This window comes from Sus scrofa, chromosome 13 (genome assembly GCF_054392235.1).
Source record: "Sus scrofa isolate SSC_HxYL_T2T_F1_AM1 chromosome 13, Sscrofa_HxYL_maternal_Yorkshire_Landrace_v2.0, whole genome shotgun sequence".
In the NCBI taxonomy this organism is placed as follows: Eukaryota; Metazoa; Chordata; class Mammalia; order Artiodactyla; family Suidae; genus Sus; species Sus scrofa.
The window spans coordinates 159,936,349-159,963,659 of NC_139395.1; the positions used below are offsets into that span (position 1 = coordinate 159,936,349).

General features: G+C 35.2%; 1 protein-coding gene across 37 annotated transcripts in view; it reads left to right on the forward strand.

Moving 5' to 3' along the window:
• The window catches only part of ZBTB20 (zinc finger and BTB domain containing 20), a 792,790-nt gene that overhangs the window by 329,570 nt on the left and 435,909 nt on the right, over positions 1-27,311 (forward strand). For all 37 annotated transcript variants that reach the window (XR_014824816.1, XR_014824817.1, XR_014824818.1 and 34 more), the window contains one exon: positions 10,262-10,335. The gene's annotated coding sequence lies outside the window, so the exon portion shown is untranslated. The remainder of the gene's footprint in view (positions 1-10,261; positions 10,336-27,311) is intronic.

A 27,311-nucleotide genomic window follows, 5' to 3' on the forward strand; every position in this document is an offset into this window, starting at 1 on the left:
TTCTAGGTTTGGGGGAAGAATAGAAGTTGAATTTTAGTACATAAAGACTTGAAAGCAGCTCTTATAAATATGTTTAAATGAAGGGAACCTTGTTAAATAATTAAATATTACTATAAATACTCTTCAAATAAATAGTGCTAATATAAAGATATAAATTATTTTTAAAAGAAATAAAAATTCTGGACTTGAAATATATAATTAAATTGAAAAATCTTCTATAGGAACTCAACAGCAGATTTGAGATGGCAGAAGAAAAAATCAGTGAACTTGAAATTAGGCAATAGATATTATCAAATTTTAAGAACAGAAAAAAAATGAAGAAAATGAATAGAGCATCAGAGATCTGTGAGAAACCATCAAGCATATTAACATATGTGTAATGTCAAGATAAGAAAGAGAAGAAAAAAAGATACATGAAGTAACAATGCCCCCAAAAGTTGCTAAATATTATGAATAACTTTGATCTACACATTTGAGAAGATGTAAAAATTCCAAGTTATGATAAACACAAATTATCCATACATAGTCATATTATAGTCAAACTTAGAAAGCCAAAGAGAAAGAGAAATTCTTGAAAGCAGCAAGAGAAAAAAAGATTAATCAATATAGGGGAAATCACTATGATTAACAATTGACTTCTCATCAGAAACATTTAAAGTCAGAAAGCAGGGGAGTTCCCATCATGGCTCAGTGCTTAACGAATCTGACTAGGAACCATGAGTTTGTGGGTTCAATCCCTGCCATTGCTCAGTGGGTTAAGGATCCAGCATTGCCATGAGCTGTGATGTAGGTTGCAGATGCGGCTCAGATCCCACATTGCTGTGGCTCTGGTGTAGGCCGGCAGCTAAAGCTCCAATTAGACCCCTAGCCTGGGGTGCAGCCTCCATATGCTGTGAGGGTGGCCCTAGAAATAGCAAAAAGACAAAAAATAAATAAAGTCATAAAGCAGAGGATATATTCAAAGTGCTGAAGGAAAAAAGACTTTTAAAATGACAGTCAAGAATTTTATATCCAGCAAAACTGTCCTTCAAAAAATGAAGGTAAAATAAAGATATTTCAAGATAATGACTGACACAATTCATTGCTACTGGACCTGCCTTACAAGAAATACTTAAGGAAATCCTTTAGGCTGAAAAGAAATGACAGCAAATAGTAACTAAATTCCACTCAAAGAATTAAATAGCACTGATAATATAATTATGTAGATAAACATAGATATGGTTAAAGAATACAACAAAACTCAATTAAGAAGAAAGAAAAGGAAGGAAAGAAAGAAAGAAAAGGAGAGAGAAAGAAAGAATAAAGATTAGAGGAACTCTTGTTCTAGGTGGGTTAAAGATCTGGTGTTATTGCTGCAGTGGACTGAGTCACTGCTGTGGCACAGGTTTGATCCCTAGTCTGAGAATTTCCACATGCCATGGGTGCAGGAAAAAAAATATTAAAGCAGAAATCAATGAAATATATAGGAATAAAATAATAGAGAAAATCAATAAAACCACATGTTGATTCTTTGAAAAAAATCAACAAAATTGACAGATCTTTAGCTAGACTAACCAAAGGAAAAGGAAAGAACATAATAAATTACCAAAATCAAAATGAAAAAGGTGACATAACCACCAACCCTACAGACATTTAAAAGATTAAAAGGGAACTATAAGCAAATATATTCCAAGAAATTAGACAACTTAGATAAAATGTTATCACTTCTAGAAATGCACAAATTACCAAAACTGACACAAGAAGAAATCAACAATCTGAATAGACCTATGACAGTAAAAAGATGGAATTATTAATGAAGTCATCTGACAAAGAAAAAACTGGATGCAGATGAATTCACTGCATCCTATCCAGTACTTAGAGGAAAAATAATAACAATCTTTCACAAACTTTTCCAAAAAAAAAAAAAAATAGAAGAAGAAGGAACACTTTTCAGTTGTTCTATTAGAATAGTATTAACCTGAGGCCAAATCCAGATAAAGACATCTTAAGATAATAAACCAGTATTCCTTGTAAATATAGAAACCAAAATTCTCTACAAAATATTCACAAACCAAATGCAAAAATCTGTCATATTATTATACACCCTGACCAAGTAAGATTTATCCTAAGAGTACAAGCTTGGTTTGATATCCAGTAATCAATTAATGTAACATACTATACCAGTGGAATAAAGGAGAGAACCATATAACTTTTTCAGTAGATGCACAAAAAACATTTGAGGAAATCTAATATCCATTTGTGACCGAAACTCTTAACAAACTAGGAATAGAAGAGCACTTCTGTACCCAAATAAAGGGCATCTATGGAAAAAACCTACAGCTAATATCATACTTAATGATGAAAAACTGGTTTAACTCTAAGACTGGAAGCAAGGCAAGACTGTCAAGTCTCAGCTCTTCTATTCAAAATTGTACTGGAGTTTCCAGAAAGATAAGAAAAATAAATTTTTAAAAAAGGAAATAAACAGAATATAAAAGAAAGAAATCAAGGCATCCAAACAGGAAAGTAAAAAGTATAACTTTATTGCAGAAAATATAATATCTAGAGACTATTAAGAGATGCAGGAGTTCCTGTCATGGCTCAGTGGTTAGCAAATCCGACTAGGAACCATGAGGCTGAGGGTTCGATCCCTGGCCTTGTTCAGTGGGTTAAGGATCCGGCATTGCCGTGAGCTGTGGTGTAGGCCAGCAGCTACAGCTCCAATTAGACCCCTAGCCTGGGAACCTCCATATGCCGTGGGATCGGCCCTAGAAATAGCAAAAAGACAAAAAAAAAAAAAAAAGAGAGAGAGAGAGAGAGATGCATATACGTACACATACTAATAAATGAGTTCAGCAAGTTCACTGGGTATAAGAGCATTATACACAAATCAATTGTATTTCTATATACAGGCATATTTCAGAGATATTAAGGGTTTAGTTGCATACCACTGCAATAAAGCAATTCACACAAAGTTTTTGGTTTCAACAGTTCATATAAAATTTATGTTTGAAGTTTCTATTGTGGCCCAGTGGGTTAAGAATCCAACTAGCAGTTTGGGTTGCTACAGAGGAATAGGTTCAATCCCAGACCTGGCACAGTGAATTAAAGGATCTGGTATTGCCACAGCTGTGGCTTAAGTCACAGCTGTAGTTCTGATTCAATCCCTGGCCTGAGAACTCCCATATGCCATGGGTGTAGCCATAAAGAGAAAAGAAAAAAAATTATTTTCATACTATACTGTAGTCTATTAAGTGTGCAGTAGCATTATGTAGGTACATACCTTAATTTCAAAAATGCTTTATTGCTAAAAAATGTTAACAACCATCTGAACCTTTAAAATCTCAGACTTTAAAATTTGCAAATTGTAGTCTTTTTGAAATAGTAATATCAGAGGTCACTGATCACAGATCACCATAACAAAATAATAATTAAAATTTGAAATATTTCAAGAATATCCAAATTGTGACACAGAGGCATGAAGTGAGCAAATGCAGTAAAAAATGGTACTGATAGATTTACTTGATGCGGGGTTGCCACACACCTTCAATTTGTAAAAAATGCAATATTTATGAAGTGTAAGTAAAGCAGAGTGCAATAAAATGAGGTGTGCCTGTGCTAGCAACAATGAAATTAAGAAAATAATTCTATTTACAATGGCATCAAAAAGAATAAAGGCATTTTTGTAAAAATTGATGGGCTGATCCTAAAATTTATGTGACCCAAAACCATAAATATAATTTTGAAAAGAAGAAAAAAGATAGATGACTTACCTTTCATGGTTTTAAAAACTTACTATAAAAATTATAGTAAGGAAGAGAGTATAGTACTGGTATTACGATCAATGGGCTGTAAGTAATTTTATTATATGAAATATAGATGAATATCCATGGTATTGTTGCAGGAGAGGGAAATGTCATGTCCTGGGACCTGCAGGAGTCCTTAGGACTCATGGCCGTGTGAGGATTCTTGGCTTTGCATAGGAAAGAATTCAAGAGTGAGCCAGAGTAAAGGTAAAGCAAGTTTATTTCCATAGGCAAAGCACACACCTTTCCAGAAAATGAGAGCACCCCAGGACCTGGAGTTGTAGGGTTTTATGGATTAAGTAATTTCATAGGCTAGCCAGTGCGAAGAATATTCTTGCTGTTTTGGGGTACAGTGGGAATTTCCCAGGAATTGGGCCACTTCCCACTTTTTGGCCTTTCATGGTCCTCCTCAGAACTGTCATGGCATAAAGGGGAGTAATTTTTTAGTATTACAATGAATTTGAAAAAAACTAAAGTTGATGACTTGACTGTTCTCAAAGCCACCTTGGTTCCAGCAGATACCAGCAAGTCTTTATAATGTCCCTATAGCTGCACCCATTCTTCATTATCCAGTGTTTGTATCCTGCCCCTTTCTGTCTTGTCTCAGGGCTAGGACTATACAAAAAAAAAAAAAAAAAAAAAAAGATTTTAGATCTTTACCTTTACCTCACACCATACACAAAGATTGGCTCAAAATGTATCATGTAACTAAGCAGAAGAGCTAGAACTATAAGATTTCTGTAAGAAAACGATGTTGGGTTAGACAGGGTTCTTAGATATGACACTAAAAGCATGATACAAAAAAAGAAAAAAACTGGATAATTTGGATTTCATCAAAATTTTAAAATTTTGTACTCCAAAATTTCCACTAAAGAAATTAAAACATTGGGAGAAAATACTTATAAGATTTATGATTTTGCAAATATGTATATGATAAGATTTTATCTTTATAGTACATAAAGAATTCTTCAATTGTAAAAAGACAAATAACCCAGTGAAAATTTGGGCCAAATTTTGAATAGATATTTCACCAAAGAAGATACGAAAATAGCTAATAAACACATGAAAACATACTCAACATCATTACTCTCTAGGGAAAAGTAATTTAAAACCTTAGAGAGATACTCCTTTACATCAACCATTGTGGCTATTATAAAAAGACAGAGTAACCAGAGCAAATGTTGGTGAAGATGGAGAGGAACTGGACCCCTCATACGTAGCTAGTCAAAATTTAAAATGGTACAGCCTCTTTAGAAAATAGCTTGACAATTCTTAAATGTTAAAATAAATTTATCTTCATGACCCAGCAATTTTACTTCTCAATATCTACCTAAGAGAAATGAAAACATATGTCCACAGAGGGATTTTGTATATATGTGAATGCTTATAGCGGCATTATTCGTAATAGTCAAAAACTGGAAACAATTCACATGTCTGTCAACTGATGAACAGATAAACAAAATGTATATTCATACAATGGAATACTATTCATCAATAAAAGGGAATAGACTATTTCTACATAGCACAACATACACAGAGCAATCTGGAAAATATTATAAGTGAAAAAAGTCACATGCTAAAACCCACATAATTGTATGATTGCACTTATAAGAAATGTTCAGAAAAGGTAAATAGAGACAGAAAGCAGATTAGTTGTTGTCTGGGGCTGGGGATATGAGTGGGGATTGACTGCCTAAGGATAGAAAGGATCTTTTTGGGGTGACAAAAATGTTCTAAAACTGGGTTGTGGAAATGATCACTCTACTCTAAGCTTGCTTAATCATTAAATTGTACACTTACTAGGGTGAATTTTATGTTACATAATTTTACCTCAGTAAATTGTTACAAATGAAATCATGTTTATTAAAACTAAGAAAAGAGATACTTGGCAGATAATTCCTAACCAAATGACCAAGATTAACTTCCCTAGTGATAAGTCATTTTGATATCATAGAACCTCTGACATAATGTTATAAGAAGAGCACTTCATTCTTTTGTATTCTTCTCTAAAACTATAATCCCAATCTAATTGCAAGGAAACATCAAGCAAATCCAAACTGAGAGTTATTTCACAAAAATATCTGACCACTACTCTACAAAACTATCCAGGTCCTGAAGAATAAGAAAAAACTGAGAAATTGTCATGAATCAGAGGAGATTTAAGAGAAATGGCAACTAAATGTAATGTGGTGTCCTGGATTAGATCCTTGGAACAGAAACAAGGTATTAGTAGAAAAACTGGTGACATCTGAATAAAGTGTATAGTTTAGTTAATAGTATTGCATCAATGTTAATTTCTTAGTTTAATAAATTTAGCATAGTTATGTAATATGTTAACATTAGGAGAGAGTAGTGAAGGAAATATGGGAATTCTCTGTACTAGTTTTACAGCTTTTCCATGTTTGTGAAATTGTTTCAGAATGAAAAGTTAAAATTAAAAAAAGAAATGGGAGATGTATAGATTAAAGAAGAATGTGATTCAGATGTAATGGATGGATCTTAATTTAAGATCCTAATTTAAACTAACCAGCTGTTAAAAAAGAAAAAAACATTTTTAAAGTCAATTATTTGACAGAAGCAGGATATTTCATAGCATTAAATAAATACTAATATTTTATTTTTTTTGTCTTTAGGGCCACACCCGTGGCATATGGAAGTTCCCAGGCTAGGGGTCCAATTGGAGCTGTAACTGCTGGCCCACACCACAGCAACAGCAACGTCAGATCCGAGCTGTGTCTGTGGACTACACCACAGCTCATGGCAACGCTGGATCCTTAACCCACTGAGCAAGGCCAGGGATCGAACCTGTGTTCTCATGGATACTAGTCAGATTCGTTTCCACTGAGCTATCATGGGAACTCCTCTTATTTTTGATGTTGGATAATGATAATGATATTTATTGTGATTTTTTAAAAAAATCATTATTTTAAGTAATACATACTAATGTTTTCATGGATGGAATAATATAGTATCTGGGATTGTCTTTAAAATGATCTGGTGGAAGAAAAAGTAGGTGAGAGTATAAATGAAGAAAACATTGACTACATGGGAGTCATTTTACTTCTGCTCTCTACTATTGCATATATGTTTGAAATTTTTCATGATATTTTTCAAGTAAAAAGGAAAAAATGACTAAGAAATAATTAAAATACTATAATTTGTTCTCTAAGCTGACCACAGATAGGGCTTGTCTCTTAAAAATCAAATCTGAACAATGTCAGAATGAATAAGTCATAGAAAGGTGAGTGACTTCTCAAACAATCTGAGCAAGATACAGTTGATGCTGAATAGTTGGGAGAGCATTAAGAGGACTGCCGGAATTAGCATAGACTTCCTAACTGGAATAATTTGTTGTTCTTTCCTTGAAGTTCTGTAACCTGATGATATCTAAAACTCCTATGTATGCAAGTATTTTAAAAAGTAGAGTGTAGTTAGAAGCCATCCTTCGTTCATAGTCAATGTTAAGATCTGTAGTTCCTCACCTCCCTTCATTTTTCTATTGTCTGGGGCTTTGTTTTTTTGGCCTTGTGACTTACAGGATAGGTTCCTGTAATATAATGCATTTGCTACTTCTCTGGAAAGCCATTCAGAATCTTTAACTAATGCAGAATGTACAACTCTTTTGCTAAAGGGTCTCTGCCAAGAGAAGCATTCTTCCGGGCTTTGTAATTTGCATTGATTACTGAGCTGTTTCCCAGTGCCTCACTGGGTGTTGACTATATTCTGTGAAGCCTTGCAGAGTTTTGTCTTGATTAAAGAAGTCTGACATTGGTGGTCAGTTTTAATAATGACTGAGATTACCTGAATAATGATCTGGATAACCTGAAGAAATTTTAACAGATTTTGGAACCTGAAATGTCAGGCGCAAGTTATTCTTATTGATGACACATACTCTGGAAACCCACTATTTTAAAGGTGGGTTCAGTGTACAGTACTGAACTTGGAAAAAACAGGAAGTTGAAAAGTAGACAATAGTGCCATAGGTAAGGTCCTAGTTCTAACTTCTCTGCTCCCTAATCTAATCTGACATGCCTTCAGAATATTTCACTTTTTCGATGACCAATCTTCCAGTTTCTACCCAATACTTAACCCCACAACATAGTAACAGAGTTAATGATTTTCTTATGTGGCAGATATGAATAGGAACAGTATTCATATCAAAGACAACTGGTCCCACTTCCAGGTCCATCTTTGGGCCAAAATATGTAGTCGCCAACAGTGAGTTGGCTACTGTATTTTTTGAGTCCTGGCGCAAAGTAAGATCCATCTGTTTTGCCCAGCCGTTTGCCTGAGCGCCACAAAATGGTCCTGTTATTAGTCTTAGTTGTGGTCCTATTTGAGGTTAGGGGATAACGTAAATAAACTTCAGTCCTCCTTGTGATGAATGTGACACGGGAATTAAAAGTGGTGGTTTTGGTACTGGTAAGTGATGTTGCGTCTCTATTTTCTCAATTGCTCTGTTTTCTTTGGATTGGGAAACAGACATTTAAGAATGAGTTTGTCATCTGGAAGGAAAGTTGTGACCAAGTTTCCCTCAACAGGATACAAGATGTTATTTTTGAGCTTCATTACCCTCACCAAAGGGAAAAAAAAGAGAGAGAGAGGGAAAAAATAAATAAGGAAGAAAGTGAAAGTAAGGAAGAAATAGGCAGAGACAGAGAAGTGAAGAGAAGGGTCAAAGAAGAGAAAGAGGAGTGACATGAAAAGAGGAGAATGTAACTGAGTAGACTTTCTATTCATAGAAACTGCTTTATTATTTTGAACTAAGAATTCAATTCACTCAACATCTGGTGAATTAAGGAAAAGGAAATCTGACTGATTAAATTGAACTGCTAGTTGTCAGTTAAGTAGTTTATATATAAATATGCAGCCTAGTTTCCATCACCTTCTCTTGTCTGAAGTAGAAGTGAATCAGTTTCACTAACCATATGTGATCGGTGAGTAGAACAATACTAATTGGTGATTCAGATTTAGATAGAGGTGGGCAGTTTTTATATTTCTGAATCATTTATTGGGGATTATTGTTAATTCCATATTATTTCTGAGCATGAGTTATTTTTGTCAGTTTCTTTTATGAATGTTTTGTTGCCTTATAAGGAAATATGTGCACTCCCCTCCTCTCATTCAGTTGTCCCTGGTGACGCCTCCATAATTTCTGTCTTTATACTGGTGCATTTTTAGTCTAATTCAGGCCTGTGAGAAGCAGGAGAAAAGTTTAGTTAGTCAGTGTCAGTGATTTTTTTGGGATCCATTCATGGATAGATCTAGTGAATCTGAACCAGTTTAACTTGAAATCTATATCCATCAAATAGACACAATACCTAAAATATTCTTCTGTATACTTCAAGAGCAAAAGAAAATAGAATTCACAAATAAGACCTAGATGTATTTTCTAAAAATATATGTGATTTCAGGGCTGATTTATGATCATGCTCTCATATGTGGAGATATTAAGTTACTACCTTGCATTACTATGAGGGTGGACATAAACATACCACATTCAATGCTACAAATATTGCCATGCTGTAAGAAGAAAGATAATTGTATTATATCTGTTTTACAGTAAAAAGATATATATTTTTGTAAATCCTATTGTGTCAGTTGTTTGAAGCCAAAAATAGGGATGACTTAATCCAGTCTGCTTTTTTTTTAAACTATTGTCTTATTTATAGATGGTGTTATATGAAGTAAGAAAGGATTGATAAAATTAGTATGATGTTTTCATCCCAAATATTTATGACATATTTGGAGATTTTAATGCCTGAACTCTTAATTCAAAGATTAAAAATACATATTAAAGTGTTTTTACAGTTATTTAAACCAGGAGGGCTGGTTCAAACCCTGATGGTTTTCCTGTGCTACTTCAAACAGCAGTGGCTGCATGTGACAAGCTATACAATGTGATGTGGAATGGAGCACACTAAACCCAGAATACCTTGCAGGGGCATTTTGTATTGCTAAATATGTTTGTTTACCTCTATTTTGCCATTTGCCCTACCACCAATTCAGTCATTTGAAAGTAGTAGATCTAACATTTTTTTCCCAATTTTATTTGAAGTTATAATTTCCTTTTAACATTTGTATTCAGATCATAGATTTTCTTCTTTATTCTCTGAAATAACATTTTATATAATTGTGAGGCTTTGAGATTGTTTAGGAGGTTTTTTTTTTTACTTTTTAAATCAGAATATGACTAAAATTCAGAAGCTTCTAGTCATATCATTATAAAGTCCTTAACACGGAGGCATATTTTGTTTTTCAGAATTGCTTTTTTTCCTTTTTAGATCCTTTTCATTAAAAAACTACTCTGGGAAGAGGATTTTTTTTCCCCCTTAACAGAAAAAAAAAAAAAAAAAAAGCTACGCTTGACTGATAATGCATTGCTTTGGATGGTGAAACATTATGAAAGTTTAATTTTTAATTAAATCTGAAATACCAATTATAACTGAAAGAGATTTTAACCTGTTTCTTTTCAGACTGCCTGAAGTTACATTTAGAGACTGAAATCACTGCACCTTAAAAACAAAAGATTGAGCTGCACTGCATTCCTGTAAGTGAAAGCTTCCTCTACCTTCCTCTGTGTTTTTGTGACCAACTCAAAAAAGAACAAAAATATTGGTAACATAGTAACCAGACATGAGTAAAAATTTGAATATCTCTGAAGAAATACATGTTTAAATGATTTCCCTTTTTTAAAAAAGAAAATTTTTTGGGCTCAATATTCTGTATGTCTTTTTTATCCAACCTAAATTGTGAATCCTTTCTTTTGGCTGGTTTGAATTGCATTAAGGGAGGGTGTCACCCACCATACATCAGCACAGTGACATACACCCTGTCAGGAAGGAATCTTACATTTTGGTACAAGTCTCTTTGAAGGTTACAGATTTCTTATGGAACCAAAGTAGATTCCTTTTTCCTTTGTGATGTCATTAGAAATTTTTAGCCTTTGTGTCAATGTAAATGGAGAGAAAGAAAGTTCATGATGACATCACAAGATTCTGTTGCCTTGAGGACTTTGGGCAAAACTAAGTAAAATGCATAATTCCCTTGTGTGCGTGTGTTCCCCATTCTGCTATGAAGCAGTCAAAATAGCACATCTTATGTCTTCCCGTGAGCTACAAGCCTGTCTCTCAGAGCCCCATTGTTCCATAAATGCATGTCAGAGTCTACCACAGTCTGGTCTACCCTTATTTAGCTGCTGTTTTGTCAATGTACTTGGAAGAACAATTAACATTTGGGATTTCAATGTCTGAATAACAGGCAGTGAATAGAGCCCAAGCATATAAAAGATTCAAACGCCCAGGGTAAGAAAACAGAAGCTTATAGTTGGTGGGGGAAAAAAAGAAAAGCATTTCCATGCTGCACTCAAAGGTTGTGAAATACTGCAAGGAAAGTCAATGTTTTTTTGTTTTTGTTTTTATTTTTTTTTAATCTTAGATCAAAATGTACATTTTGGTAATGAAATCCAGAAGATTATGATGTCTTCCTAAGTTGTGCAATTTAATATGTTGAGATGCCTTTTGCTTGAAACACTTAAATAACATTCATCTCCTTGTGTCATTGTTGGAATGCCGGATGTGGGGTATACTGAATTGTAGTTTTCAGTGTCATAGTGCCTATCGGCAGAGTACATGGAAGGTGATTCAGATGATTTCCTCCATTTTCACTTGAGTTTACTGCACTCTTTCATTATTGCCTGTAATTCCTGTATGTTTGCTGTATACAGTTCTAATGTTGCCTAAATATTTTTGCCTATTGTCTGAATTCCTGCTAGGTCCCTTTTTTTTTTTTTTTGAGAGAGGATATGTGGACAGAGCAAGATCAACTCACTATCAGGGTATCTGGTAAACTGGAGGAAATTTTGGCAGCTTATGTATTTTGCCCACTGAGCACAGTGCCTGGCTGATATGAGTGAATAAATGATGGTTATTGTTATTTTTGTCATAACTACAATGGTCCAAAATGATAGATAGTAAGATCTCTAAAATCAGGGTCTATTGCTTATTCATTTTTGTAATCCTCAGTGCTTGGTATAATAATAGTAATCAAGAAATAGCTGTTGTTATTAATACAATCAGAAAATTTGTTAAGTTAGAACTTTAGGAATATTCATTCAGAGAATATTTATTGTGAAGAGGGGTTGAATAAAGTTTTTGACAGTCAGGAAGATAATTATAAAGGAACTTGTCAAAGACAAACCGACTATTCCCCATATAACATTAGATATCAATCTCCTAGTCTTTTCCCTCTTTGACTTTATACTCCTTTCTCCTGACCAGAATGAGAAGTATCCATTCATACCATATCCTTTTTGTCTGTGAGGAGGTCTTTAGTAGTTTTCTGTTTAAATTGTGTGTCTTACTTCCCATACACTGGAGTTGTCTCCAAAGATAAATGTATGTGACTCCAGGATGGATGGTGCCCTGTACCTATTTGTTTAATTGATATGCAGTGGACTGTGCTTCAAGGTACAAAGATATTGAGTCAAGAGGCCAGAGTTTTGGGAAGTTGCCATTATAAACTTCTACTTTCAGTTCATCAAAAGCCAGGACCAGTTTCTCAGCACAAGTAAGACCATAGCATTCTTTAGAACTCAGAACCATTTGACTACTTCTAAGTTTAGCTTCCTGGTTGGTTGTTTTTTTTGGCATAAAGTTCTCTGTCCTCCCTCACCAATTTTAATTTATTTCTAAAAGGGGTCCCTTCATTTTTATTAAATTAGCTTCTGGTGATGCAAATTAAGGCTCTCATAAAACTTGGCCTCTGAGGCAAAGCTAAAATGATAAAATTTTGTACTGTTATCATGTTGAATACCATTTAGGGATATCAAAGAACTTTATAAACACATTTCACATTTTTTAAGATTAAAAGATTGAGGTGAGAGGGATTGAAGGGCAGAGCATCATCAAACATTATAGTTAGAAATGATGAAAGAAATAAAAGTCCAATCATCACATCTTGAAATAAGTAAATTGAGGCCCAGGGTAGGGCATGCAGATTACCCAAACCATACTGACCACCAGCGTAAATCATCCTCAGACATCTAGGCCAGAGGGTAAACCCTGTTTTGTTTTGTTTTTTGTTTTGTTTTGTTTTATTTTATTTTATTTTATTTTATTTTATTTTATTTTATTTTATTTTATTTTTTGTCATTTTAGGGCTGCAACTGAAGCATATGGAAGTTCCCAGGCTAGGGGTCAAATCGGAGCTACAGTTGCTAGCCTCCACCACAGCAACAGTGATGCAGGATCTGAGCTGTGTTTGTGACCTTACACCACAGTTCACATCAACGCCAGGATCCTTAACCCACTGAGCGAGGTCAGGGATTGATCGAACCTGCGTCCTCAAGGACAGTAGTTGGGTTCATTCTGCTGAGCCACGAAGGGAGCTCCTAAACCCAATTTTAGACTCTGAGGCTTTGATCTTTCTTCTACACTCAGAGTCTGAGCTGTGTTTCCCAAGGAACAAATTGCCTGAGGCTCATTTTATAAGACATTGAACTGTGGCCTCCTCTATCAACTGGTCCAAAATTCATATATAAAGATATTATAAAAATATCTATTATTATCAAAAAAGTTATTTTTTTCTTATACATTTTGATATCGTGCTTCTGGTTGTGTGTTGAGTCATGTAAAGGCAAATTTATGTGGTTGATTTCATATCCTTTATGATGATTTACAAAGTGGACAGAAGACCATTAGAAACTTCAGTAGTTTAATTTGGGCTTACAGGCAAGATTAAACCAGTAATCTGAACAGAGCAATTGTGACATGGAATTCAGCCTTCCCAAGAAGGTGCATCATGCATGGTGTCAGAATGTCATTTTTGCCAAGGGTCATTTCCATCAGAGCAAAGTTTTTCAAAGTCTGAAAAAATTGAAATAAATTTTAATTACTTGAAATGAATTACTTGCCTTAGTAATTTATTTCAGGATTCCTTACTGTATTCTGTCATTTAGCAATACAGAGAGAACAGTGTAGAAACTTTTTTATTATTTTACCCAGTGCTAAGTCCTAGATACAGCTTAGTTTCTTTCCCAAATGTGTATATCCCCTCCAGACCTTCCTACATCCCACCATGAAAAAACTCAAGACACTGTGTATAAAAAATTAGTTATCTATGTCTTTGTGTCCCAGAGATGGAGGCAGTATTCTACCTTTAAACATTTCATGGGAGCTCTGGCATATAGAGAAGAAAGTATAATTGGAGCACGAGGATGCCAGAGCAGGGCCCTGGATGTAAGTGCTTAACAAGATTCTCCTAATCATGAATGAAAATTTATTTTATGCTTCTTTGAACATATCATTCTACCAGAATATGCAGATAAAATAACACCTATTTTCTTTCATCGAGGAGTTCATAAACTGACTGGACAACTGATTTATCTTTCTTATAGACAAAATATTTTATGGGTAAAATAAATAAATGGTTATCATTTCTTCTGGACCATCAAGGAATAATACGATATTAACAAGCAGCCTAAGCAGAGGGAATGTGAGGTAACAATGCTAATGGTGTGATTTGAGTATAGAATGCTGGTTGGAGCCAGCATTTTCCGAAGTATAGGTTGCAACCCATTCATAGGTCATGAAATCAGTTTAGGGGGTCATAGTTAAGATGCTTTTAATGAAATAGAATCAAAAGAAGAAATATTACAAAAAGATTGTGTTACATATTTTTAGGATATGGATTGAAAAATGCATTTCTTACTGGGACTTTGCCACCAAAATATGAAAGCATATCTAAAGATGATAGGTCTTTTAAATACTCACCTTGTATAATCCTGACTAAGGGATATATATTTTTCCCTATTTTAACATATGAGAAAGTTGATTATTTAAGCAGTTTGTCCCAGGTCATACAAAAGGTAAATGGTTCAGATAGGATGTGAATGTCTATCAAACTCCACATGAATATTTCTCCCATGATTTGACAGTTTTGCAGGGTTGTGTGACTTCTTTTATTTCACTGTAGATAGCTCATACATTTATATCTTGTCTCAAACTACAGTCCTAAATTTCCAATTTCCTTATTTACATCTTCAACTAGGTATCACACCAATTTTTCCTTTTTTTTTTTTTTTTTTGTCTTTTTGTCTTTTGTCTTTTGTTGTTGTTGTTGTTGCTATTTCTTCGGCTGCTCCTGCGGCATATCGAGGTTCCCAGGCTAGGAGTTGAATCGGAGTTGTAGCCACCGGCCTACGCCAGAGCCACAGCAACGCGGGATCCGAGCCGCGTCTGCAACCTACACCACAGCTCACGGCAACGCCGGATCGTTAACCCACTGAGCAAGGGCAGGGACCGAACCCGCGACCTCATGGTTCCTGGTCGGATTCGTTCACCACTGCGCCACAACGGGAACTCCCACACCAATTTTTCAGAGTCAGTGTATTAAAACTGTAATAAGCCTCCTAGTTAAAAATCATCCTCCTTTTGACTATTCTAATTTTCTTCACCCCAATCCTCCAGGTTACCTTGACTCCAAATATCTCATTATTGCCCCCCAAGTATTCAATAAGTGGCCAAGTCTTATTTTTTTTTTTTTTTTTTGGTCTTTTTGCTATTTCTTTGGGCCGCTCCCACAGCATATGGAGGTTCCCAGGCTAGGGGTCAAATCGGAGCTGTAGCCCCCGGCCTACGCCAGAGCCACAGCAATGCAGGATCCGAGCCGCGTCTGCGACCTACACCACAGCTCATGGCAACGTAGGATCGTTAACCCACTGAGCAAGGGCAGGGATGGAACCCGCAACCTCATGGTTCCTAGTCGGATTCGTTAACCACTGAGCCACGACGGGAACTCCCAAGTCTTCTTAATTTTTCTTTTTTGGTACCTCTGTCCTAGTCTGGTTTTCATCTTCTCTTGCTTATAACCTCTAATTGGGAGAAAAAGGAGGAAAGAAGACCAGTTCATTCTCAACTCTGTTGCCCCATCAGTTTTCATGAAGCAGGAGCCCTCAGATCACATCACTTTTATTCCAACAAAACTTGAATATTCTATACTAATTACCAAGCAATTCCTAACCTATATTCATGACAACCTGATAGCACCCACCTATCCTTTTTTTGAGACATAAATAACTTTCTATTTTTTTAAACAATATTTCTGGACATGTCCTTTTTTTAACTAGGAAGCAAATTCTTAGGGATGGGGTCCATATTTATTTATTTATTTATTTATTTATTTTTGCTATTTCTTGGGCTGCTCCCACGGCATATGGAGATTCCCAGGCTAGGGGGTCTAATCGGAGCCGTAGCCACCAGCCTACACCAGAGCCACAGCAACACAGGATCCGAGCCGCGTCTGCAACCTACACCACAGCTCACGGCAACGCCGGATCGTCAACCCACTGAGCAAGGGCAGGGACCGAACCCGAAACCTCATGGTTCCTAGTCGGATTCCTTAATCACTGCACCACGACGGGAACTCCGAGATGGGGTCCATATTTAAATAACAATTCTCAACCTATAGAATTTACTACAATAGAATCATTAATTCATTATTCAGCCATCCTTAATACTGGGAATATAGAGATGATCCATTAGGGTCTCATGGAATTTATAGTCTCCTAAGGGAATCAGAAATTAAATAAGTAAAGAAATAATTACAAAATTAGAAAATATAGTCCATGAAAAGAGCTAATAGCTATGTAAGACAACAATGGGTGGGCAAGATCTATTATATTGTCCCTTGGGTGCTCAAGAAAGAATTCTCAGAGAAAGTGTCAACTTAAAGCTGAGAGTTGAAGGACAGAAGAATCTGCTAGATGAAGAATTTGGGTTGGGGATGGAAGCATGAGAAGGAGAGACAGCTCCAGAGAGAAACAGCATAGGCAAAGCATTGAGGCAAGGACAAACTTTGTGTAGTCAGGAAATAAAGGGATTCTAGAGTGGCTAGAGAGAAGGGAGCAAAGGAGGAAAGTGACTGGAGGTGAGGTCAGAGAAGTAGCCAGAGTAGGGAATTTGAATTTTATTCTGAATACCCTGGAAAAGCACATAGTAGATATACCTCAAAAAAAAAAAAGTAAATAAATAAAGGATAGCTTAAGCTAGAACAAGATGAAACTAATTCAAAGGTAAATAGTATGCATAAGCTCACAGCATCTATATGTTTATTTTGAATCCTCATTGAAGTTTTACTTCTGAGTTTGAAGAGGGCTTGGACTTTTGAAACAGAGGTCTAATAGTTCACAACATGTTTCCTATCTGCATAACCAAAGTAGGTCTCTGACAAGACTCTAAAATAAGGTCAAGTTAATTTTATTTCCTTTCTAGTTAATAATTATTAAATTTCTGTTGTTGGTTAATGAATATCTTATTTTTGTTTAAGTTCTTGTTGTGTAATGTAGAAGTGAGTACCTAAAATGTATTTACTCTCCTAATGTATTTTTAACTATTAAACCTTAATGTTACTTTTAATTTTGGTGTATTTTATCATGTGCTATGGACAGGGGCTTGGAGGCATAGAAAGCCTTGAAAATGAATCATCATTATCCTCATTATTACTACCAGTAATGTGACTGAATTTCTGGATTAAATACAATCCAGACTGTTTTAAAGTAGGATGCATTAATACCCTGGAATGCCACTAAGTCAGAATAGAGATAATGGTTTGTTTGCTAAGTGATAGAAATTATCCCCTTTTGCAATTAAAGAAGAAATAGAGTAGAGGGAATGTGAAAATCAAGCCCTAAAGAAGTAGGTTAAGCTCTAAAGATATGAGGACTTCTTCACTATAACTCAGGAAAAAGACACTGGAATCTTAAAATATTATTTCTGCATAGAACCTTAGAAATTATTTATTCTAGCCTTCTCATTTTGGAGAGGAAAAAAATTTAGGTCTATAATTCCTGTTCAAGTCATAGAGTTAAATAGTTAATGGCAGGGAACCGTAACTCCAATTCTTCAGAACTAGATTACCACAGCCAAACCAGCTAATCTGTGATCAAAGTCCCTATTGTAACTCTTTCAAGCTCTTGGGTGGATAAAGGAATATTTAGTATAAGAGACGCATCTACAGACAAATTTTAATTAATAAAAATCTGAACAATAAATATTACTCACAATCTGTTTACTTAATGTACCAGATGCTTTATAAAAGTTGTCCTTGCTACCACACTCAGAAACCACTCAGCAAAGCCGGAATAATTTCCATTTTATAATGAGAATACTGAGTTCCAGAAAAATTGAGTAACTCCAAGATCACCAACCCAGTAAGTGAGTTCATATTGATGTCAGACCTGATTCAAACCCTGTACTAGCTCCTGCTTAGTGTTCCTATCTGTTGCATTTTGTTATCACATTAGCTCATGTGGTCACAGTGCCCATTAGTTCTTGAATAGTCCGAATGTCTAAAAAACTTTAGAAAAGAAGGCTACAGTTAACAGGCACCCTCTCTGCATAAAGCTTTTTAAATTTAAGTCTCACAACAGTGCCTCAAAATAGATGTTATAACCTTTAGTTTATACTTAGGAAACTGAGGATGAGTGAAATTAAATAGCCCCCACACATCTTAGTAAATGCCTGAACCAGAATTCAAGCACAGATCTGTCTGACCCCAAATATTTTTTCCCCTATTCCACCCACCTCTTCTGGAGCTAGTTCTTCTGTGGTCTGCACACTTCAACTCCTTATATGGCAAAAGAGAATTTAATACATGTTCTCATAGATTTCCCAGGGAAAAAAGAGAAGAATGCTTTTATAATTAAGTTATGTCATTTTGCCTGGAAATAAATACATTGCCTCCCTATATGTTTTCTTCTTTGAGAAATGAGGAGCTGAGCAGACTGGTGAAGTCCATGACATAGTTTTTCATCTCTATGTCATCTTGACTCATTGGGTGTCCGTGTTGAAGATCCCGAACATATTGCAGACAATGGTACTATATACCTTGCTCATAATTGAAAACAACTTGGAAAAGTGGAAGAAATAAAATAGTGCATTTATTAGACCAATAAGAAGGAATAAAGTTTACGTCTTCTTTCTCAAATATAACTTATTTGAAGCCTTTTAAGCCTGAACAGGAATAGGTCATGTAAAGTACTTACCATTACTTCTACTAAAAAAAAATGCAAAACTGAAAATCCAAACACATTTATCAATTGTTAATATTGTTTTCTAATGACCACTGAGGGCTACATTAGAAGTTAATTCCCTGGTGAAAGCAGGAACAAGAGGGGATGGAGAGAGGGAGAGAGAAAGCAAAGGAGAGAAAGAATACAGAAGAGGAAAAGGGAAAGGTCTGAATCACTTGTTGATCTCAGGTCCCACTGCAGACATGCTCCTCCTGAATTTCCTTCTATGTGTCAACTTTCACAATACCAAATGTATACCTCCATTTCTGAGGAGGTCATTTTTATTGCTGATCCACTTGAACAATTATTCTGAAACCAACGGTCACTGTGGAATAGCACCAGTATGTGTAACAAGTTTATAGCAATTAGAAGCAATGCCTACCTGTTATAGCTTTGTAGTTCTTTTTGCCCCTCTCTTTCTTGAGTGTGACTTCCAAGTCTTTCTGTGTGAAAGCCCTTAGCAGTTCATTCAAGTCTTCTAAAATAACCCAGTGAAAAACATCCCTCCTGCTTCACAGAAAGAACTTTTTTTTTTCCCTCAGCCTTGCTCCTTCCAATATGTGGCTAGTAGCCCTAAATCAGAAAGTGCATTAGTATATCTTTTGAATTGCTGGGTCTCCTCAGGAGAAAAAAATGTTTTCCACAATATTATAATATTTTGTTAAAAATCTAATTCTGGTTCAGTGTTTTGTTCTCAAAGGAATTTTGAATGAAGAAAAAGCTTTTATCAGAGGGAGGAAGCTTATCTAATCTCTTCAAGACTGATGAGAAGCAATCAGGAGACTTGTGACTCTTTGAAACAGTAAATTTCCAGGGAATTAGGCACACGTTTCTCCAGAACAATAAAGAATGTTCCACTTCAGGTTGCAGCACACTGGCTCCAAATGCACCGCTTCATGTATCCCAAATGGCAATTTGAAAGCACCATTCTTTGAATCAACTGGAAAAGGAAGGAGGCCATGCTGAACTAACATTCTTTCAGGAGGTCATGAGAAATGGAATACAGAATAAAGTCAGTCTTCTGGTTAGTATCAGATTCTCAGGGTTATAAACGTCTTATGATAAAATGTCTTCAAAGATTTAGGAGAATAAATTTGCTCATGAATTAGTTACCAAGATTTTTGGCAAAGTCGTTTACTTATTTACAACTGCTCTAACTCAACCATATGAAATTTGCTTAACCTTTGCTACAATTTTACTGAACTGTTCTTTGTTTACCTTATTTGAATATTGTAGAACTTTATTAAATATCAATAGTCGATATATGTCTAACATTGTTATCTTTGCCATTGTTGTTACTGAGTTCTGATTTCTTCTCTGGATGAGGGCTGGCAGGAATGTCTGTGAACCTGGGTTACACATTTAACACTACATCTGTCTTATCCTCTTAGAGGACTGGAAGGTGGAAGGCACCAGCTATATTGGTTGCTCAGTAAGTTAACTTAGACTCATCTCACCTGGAAAACTTGTAAGCAGAGTTTTATTTATAAGTCCTCTTAGCAGACAGAGAAATAGTTTGTATGAAAAGCTCTTGTTTATTTTTAATAAGAACCCAATTCTATCATGCTATATCAGACTCTGATTGATGACATAATACTATCCACATAATCATCGCAGTTACCACTAGAGAGTCAGCCATTGTAATTGAGAGGGAGGAACATGGGGCTATCTGGAGACTTGATGCAGGCATTGTCAGTTTTGTCTTATCATTTTCTTTATCTGTAGGGGACACTTTTCTCCATCTTACGGACATTATGCAAAGAAGTCAAATGATGTATGTTAAATATTTAGAGTTCCATGAAATGAAGATAGTTCATAAATATCATGTATTACTATCACAATAAAAGTATTAGTAGAATTATAAATCACTTTGAGGTCTTAGGAGTGAGGTGCTTTATCTGTGCTCTTAGTGGATAGAAATTAGTTTGTTTCTTGAGTTCTCATATAAGGAAGTACTCTTGCTGCTAAGTTCTGTTCATATGTTGGAAATAATGACTAAGAGTGAATTGCCAATGATGAATTACTTCTTTTAAAAACTTATTTTAAAAGCATTATTTACTATAAATTCCTTAATTTTATTATAAATTCTCTCAAGTTAAAAAATATTTTAACTATTTTTTTCCCAAATTAGAATGATTCTTTTGAGAGAAATAGTCTTTGGGTAATTTATTGATTTTCTCAGCCACTGAAACTGGCACAAGATAGTTATTAAGTGTTTGTTGAGTTTCCTGAGTAAAAATTTAGTAAATTTTTGGTACAATGTACCTTTAAAATAGGACTGAATTCATTAATTTGACTACATCTATAACATGTGATATATACAGATATTATTGGAGATTATATAGCCATTCAAAAAAAGAACGAATTATAGCTGTTGACCTGAATGACCATAATTTAAGCAAAAGAGCAAATTTTCAGCATAATGAGTATTTATGTGTAAAAATATTTTTGTGTTAGTATGAACATGAGAAAAGCAATAGAAAAATACATACCATATTCTTCACAATGGTTATCTCACAGGATTGAGAACATAAAAGTACTCAGGTATATTATTAATTTTTTAAATTTTTTATTACTTTACTACTTATAATGAATATCTCTTCCAAACACAAGTTTGAATATATACAATTGTTTTTTAAACTACTGTCCTTTTTTTTTTTTGGATAAGGAGCCTAAGAAAAATAATCTCCATGGAGAAGTTTGGTTTCATTTTATTGCCTCAACTTTCATAATGCAGAGTAAAGTGCATATTCTAAATACATTGATTCATTTATTCAACACATATTCCTAAGCTTGATGGTAGTAGTTCTTGTTAACAAGCGTGATGTATATTTATGTACGTGTATGTTTGTAGAGCTGAGCCCTTTCATGATGCAGGTTCTTACATGGAACCACATACAAAGAAATAATAGTTGAACAAGTGAAAATTATTAAAAGTAATTGATTCTTTACTATAGTTTCTCTGAATATGTAACCTGCAATGCAGAGGAAAAAAACAACTTAAGAATTCTTTTTTTGGGGGGTGGAGGGGGCATGCTTGTGACATGTGGAAGTTCCTAGGGCCAGGAATAGAACTTGTGCCACACCATTTACCAAAACCCTAGCAGTGACAATGCCAGATCCTTAATCTGCTGCACCACAAGGGAACTCCAAGAATTCTCTTTTTTGTCATCTCATTCATCCAAAATACATCTCTCCATAATAGATATCCCCAATGTTTTTCCTACTTTTTCCTCCCTCTCCTCTTCAAGAATACATGCTAACCTTCCTGAGTCCAGGTCAGTTAATTCTGCTCACTTCCAAATTCCATGCTGAGTCTGTCTTATTCTTCTCTTTCTGCTATAAATCTCACTAGATTGACTTTCTGGTTTCCATTTCTCTCATTCACTGAAGGAAAATAAATAAATAAACCCTCTGCAATATAAGTTTTATGGGCTATATTCCCAACAAAATTCATAGAAGTTTAAGTAATTGAAGAAGCAGACACTGAAGCCTTTGGTTCAAAACAAACATCAGAGGTCCCCTTTAGAATATACTTGAATAGACTTAAGCCAATTAGATGGGCAGAACATCTGAATTGGAATCAGGCAAGAGAGGACTGCACAGTCTGAGGTACTGTACTTCCCAGAGTCAGTACATTCTAGATCCCATCACAGAGTAGTCATGACAAGGACTCAGCCTTTATGGAAAAAGGACAGGGGTACCATAAGCTAAACTAAAAACACCAGAAAGTTGTAGTATGATAACCACAACTAATGATAAACGGATGTACTTTTCTTCATGTCATAGCCAGTTATGTTGAGGACTTTAACTAAAAAGAGGGAGAGAAAGGAAGGGATGAGGCAGAAGAGGGAAAGGGCAGAGAGAGAGGGAGAAAGAGAGCATCCCTCCTCCCCACACACAAAAAGAGAGGGTGCAAGAGTGGAAGAAGGTGATTGGTTATAGGATTAGGAAGCAAGAAGTAAGAAATAAAATGTATTTTGACACCCAAGCCCTTTCTTTATAACTGTGCAAATCTTCCCTGGTCCATTCCGAGTCCTACCCTGGGTGTGTTGGCTCTTCTTGGCACTTCTAGCCTGTCCGCTCTCCTCCCTTTCCATTTAGAGAGTGCTGACTCAAAGTGAACCATTTCCAGTTGTAGCAAACTCCTTTTAGAATATGCTCATCATTACTTTTGTGGCTCTTAAGTCCAGGGGCAGGGGGTGCTGAAGAAGTCAATAAGGATTCAGATTGTGGACATGGATGGCAGACTTGTATTTGCCAGAGGAGGGACGGGAGGGAGAGGGGCCGATGGGGAGTTTGGGGTTGATTGATGCTGACTGTTACATTTAGAACGGATGGGTGATGGGGTCCTGCTGCACAACATAGGGAACTATATTCAGTCTCTTGGGTAAGAACCTGATGGAAAATGAAAAAAAGGTGTGTGTGAGTGGCTGGGCCACATTGCTGCGTAGCAGAAATAGAAGGAACATTGTAAATCAACTATACTTTAATAAAAATGTTTTTAAAAGTCAATAGGCAGCTGATCACAGCAAGCTTGCCAAAGTTATAGGTTCATTTCTTTGCCTTATGCCTTCAGTTTAAGGAGTTTATGCAGAAAAAAATGTGAATTCTTGTTTATGTAATTTGACTCATACTGAGCCCCAGTAGTCTGGTAAGAACAGTCACTCTAGCTAGAAAGCTAACACTAAAGGTGTGGTTAGAAAAACAAATAATGTTTATGAAGAAATACTAATGATATAAGAATTTGTTTATTAATATCAAGGGATAAAAGCAAGATACAAAATTTGCATGAAATATCAAGTATTTATTTCTAAGTGGTATTGTTCACTTCTCTTCCATCCTTTTCATTTTCCAAAACACTACAAAAGAAAGAGAAAAGAAAAAGGAAAGTGCTCTTGAGATATCCTTTCTTTTCAGTTTTTTGCTTGTTCGTTTGGTTTTAATCAATAAAATAATTTTAATGGTGGCCTCTCTTATAATGAAGAGGTTTCACCTCTAATTTGAGTGACATGATATTGTTGCTGAGATTTTTTTTTTCTTTCTGGATGCTACTATGGTGTAATGTTTGGGTCATTTTTAATGCTTAAGCAGCCCTTCAGCTCTGGTGGAGTGATTGGAAGAAGGGGACTGTGAGGTAAATTGTTCATTTCTAATTACTGGTGATGGATTAATATAACTCAAACAGAACACTTGTCACTTCAGGTATGAATAGTCAGAAGAAGCAAGGCAGGTCAATGGATATTCAAACCATGCTTTTACATATAAGAAAAGGTTTACTTAAATGATAATTCACTTTATGTTCCACTTACAAAGCTCAATTGGTACAAATGTTTAAATACAATAAAAACTATATACAATCCAAGAGATTTGCCAAAACTATATACTTTCCTGTTCTAAATATTTACCTATTTAGCCATTTCTCATCTTCTGACTTCCTCAGGCCATTTTCATATTTTATGTTCTAGTTTAGGTTCTGTAGCTCTTTAAGATCTATATGTTAATTATCCTTATTATTGACACCTCTTTTGCTCTTCTGCTTTTAACTAAAAGGCTACTTAATTTCTCCCAGTTTAAATAGTTCTTCTGTCATTTACAATTCTAAATTTTTCTTCCCTCTTTTCATACCTTAGACCTTCACTACCTTTTACAGTTACTTTCATTTGTTTACTCCCCACTGACTCAGAATCTCTTCCCATAGCTCAGAGGTTCCTAATCCTGACTGCACTTATGAAGTTTAAAAAAAAATTACCAGTGCGTTGACCCCAGTTGTCCTGTTTTAATTGGTTATGAATGGAGCTTTTGTAATACTAGAACCTTACAGTAATCAGACTCTTATTTCATCTCAAAACTTTCATTTTACTTAAGTTTAACATGTTTCTTCACACTGGAAAAACTTTTTTTTTTTCCTGAATAATGACTACTTTCCTAATCAGGCAATAATAAAGTTTTAACATTATGCCTAGTAAGCTGTTTCTTTTTTTTTTTTTTTTTTTTTTTTTCTGTCTTTTCTAGAGCCACACCCGAGGCGGCATATGGAGGTTCCCAGGCTAGGGGTCTAATCAGAGCTATAGCTGCCCGCCTACACCACAGCCACAGCAACGTGGAATCTGAGCCATGTCTGCCACCTACACCACAGCTCAGGGCAACACCGGATCCTCAACCCACTGAGCAAGGCCAGGGATTGAACCCACAACCTCATGGTTCCTAGTTGGATCCGTTAACCACTGAGCCACAATGGGAACTCCCCATAGTAAGCTGTTTCTATATATCACCACACAGACATCCATGTGACATACATACACAAACACACACATTAAGCTAATGACCAAACTTGAACAAATATTTGATATACAGAATTGCTTTTATCTTAATAACTAATTAGAAACTAAGCATAACTAACCAAATTTTAAAAGTCCTCTTGAAACCTAACAATTAAAAACAAAATGCTCTGCATTGCTGAAGAGTATCAGAATATGCTTTGCATCTGATTTGTGGGGAAATAAACTTGTGGGGCTTACAACAATGTCAAAGGAGTATAAAATTGTTAGTCCAAAGGTGGACGCATCCCAAATGACCATCCCCAGATGAGTGGATCAATAAAATGTGGTGTGTACCTATAGTGGAGTATTAGCCTTAAAAGGAATGGAATCCTGGCACATGCTACGACATGGATGAACCTTGAAGCCAATATCTAAGTGAAATAAGCCAGACGTGAAGGACAAATACTGTATAATTCCGTTTATATGAGATAATAGAATAGGCAAATTTATAGAGACAGAAAATAGAATAGAGGTTATTAGAAGATGAGAGGAGGGAAGAATGGGGAGTAATGGAAATGTATGGAATGGGAAGTGTATGGAAGACTAAAAAGTTCTAGAGCTGGATGGTGGTGATAGTTGCCAATAATATTGATGTACCTAATGCTACTTAACTATATACCTAAAGATGTTAAATTTTATTATTCATATTTATATAAATACAATTTAAAAAGAAATATACATTTGAAAACTTTTAAGAAATTTCAGTGCAAATGGATTTCAGCTACAGTGTTAGAAGGCACAGTTGAACTAAGTAATCTATTCACAGAATCCTTAGGGCTTTATGAAATATAATATATATTAGTTTAAGTAATAGTCTTTACTTTCCTATTGATGTCTGTCATGCTTATGAAATTCAAGCACTGGTATTGTCCTTGATTCACAAGCAGTAATGACTGTAATAAACTACAGAGGCCAAATTTTAAGTAAACAGGATTATTATTAAATGCTTATAGCTATATCAGAATTCTCATTTTCATCAACTGATGGCAGAAACAGAACAACAAGTTTCTTTTTTCACCAGCAGTACTCTCCCTTACTAAATTATCTTCTTAGTAGGAAAAGCCATGGCATTAAATGAGTCCATATTTTTCAATAATTCAGTATGTGAGCCAGTTATTTTTTTTCATTTATAATGATTTTTATGTTTCCCACTATAGCTGGTTTACAATGTTCTGTCAATTTTCTACTGTACAGCAAGGTGACCCAGTTACACATACATGTATATATTCTTTTTTCTCACATTATCATGCTCCATCATAAGTGACTAGACATAGTTCCCACTGCTATATAGCAGAATCTCATTGCTTATCCATTCCAAAGGCAATAGTTTGCATCTATTAACCCCAAATTCCAATCCATCCCACTCCCCCTTGGCAACGCAAGTCTGTTCTCCATGTCCATGATTTGCTTTTCTGTGGAAATGTTTATTTGTGCTGTATGTTAGATTCCAGATATAAGTAATACCACATGGTATTTGTCTTTCTCTTTTTGCCTTACTTCATTTAGTATGAGTCTCCAGTTCCATCCTTGTTGCTGCAAATAGCATTATTTTGTTCTTTATTTTTTTTTAATCTTTTTGAAAATGTTGAACATTTTATTGACTCAAATTTTTTGCTTTACAGTTCTATGAATTTTAATACATGTATGGATTTTTGTTACAACCACCATGACTAGCAGGATACAGACCAGTTTCATCACCCAAAAGAACTCTTTTATGCCATAGTTTTATCCCTCCCCCATCCATCAACCCCTGGTAATCACAATCTCTTCTTTACCACTAAGGTTTTGTCTTTCTGAGAATTGTCATATAAATGGAGCCATATAATACATAACCTTTTGAAACTGGAATCTTTAAGCATAATGTATTTACAACTGAGCCATGTGCCAATATTCTGTTTCTTTTTATTGTTAAGTAGTATTCTTGTTTATAGATATACCACTGATTGTTTATTCATTCACTCATCAAAAGACATTTCAGGGTTTTTCCAATTTGGGGCAATTATGAATAGAACTGCTTTTAACATTTGCGTACAGGATTTTGTGTGATCCTAAGTTTTTCTTCTCCAGAGTAAATATCTAGGAGTCATTTGCTAGATCAGATATAATATGTATGTTTAATTTTAGAAGAAACTG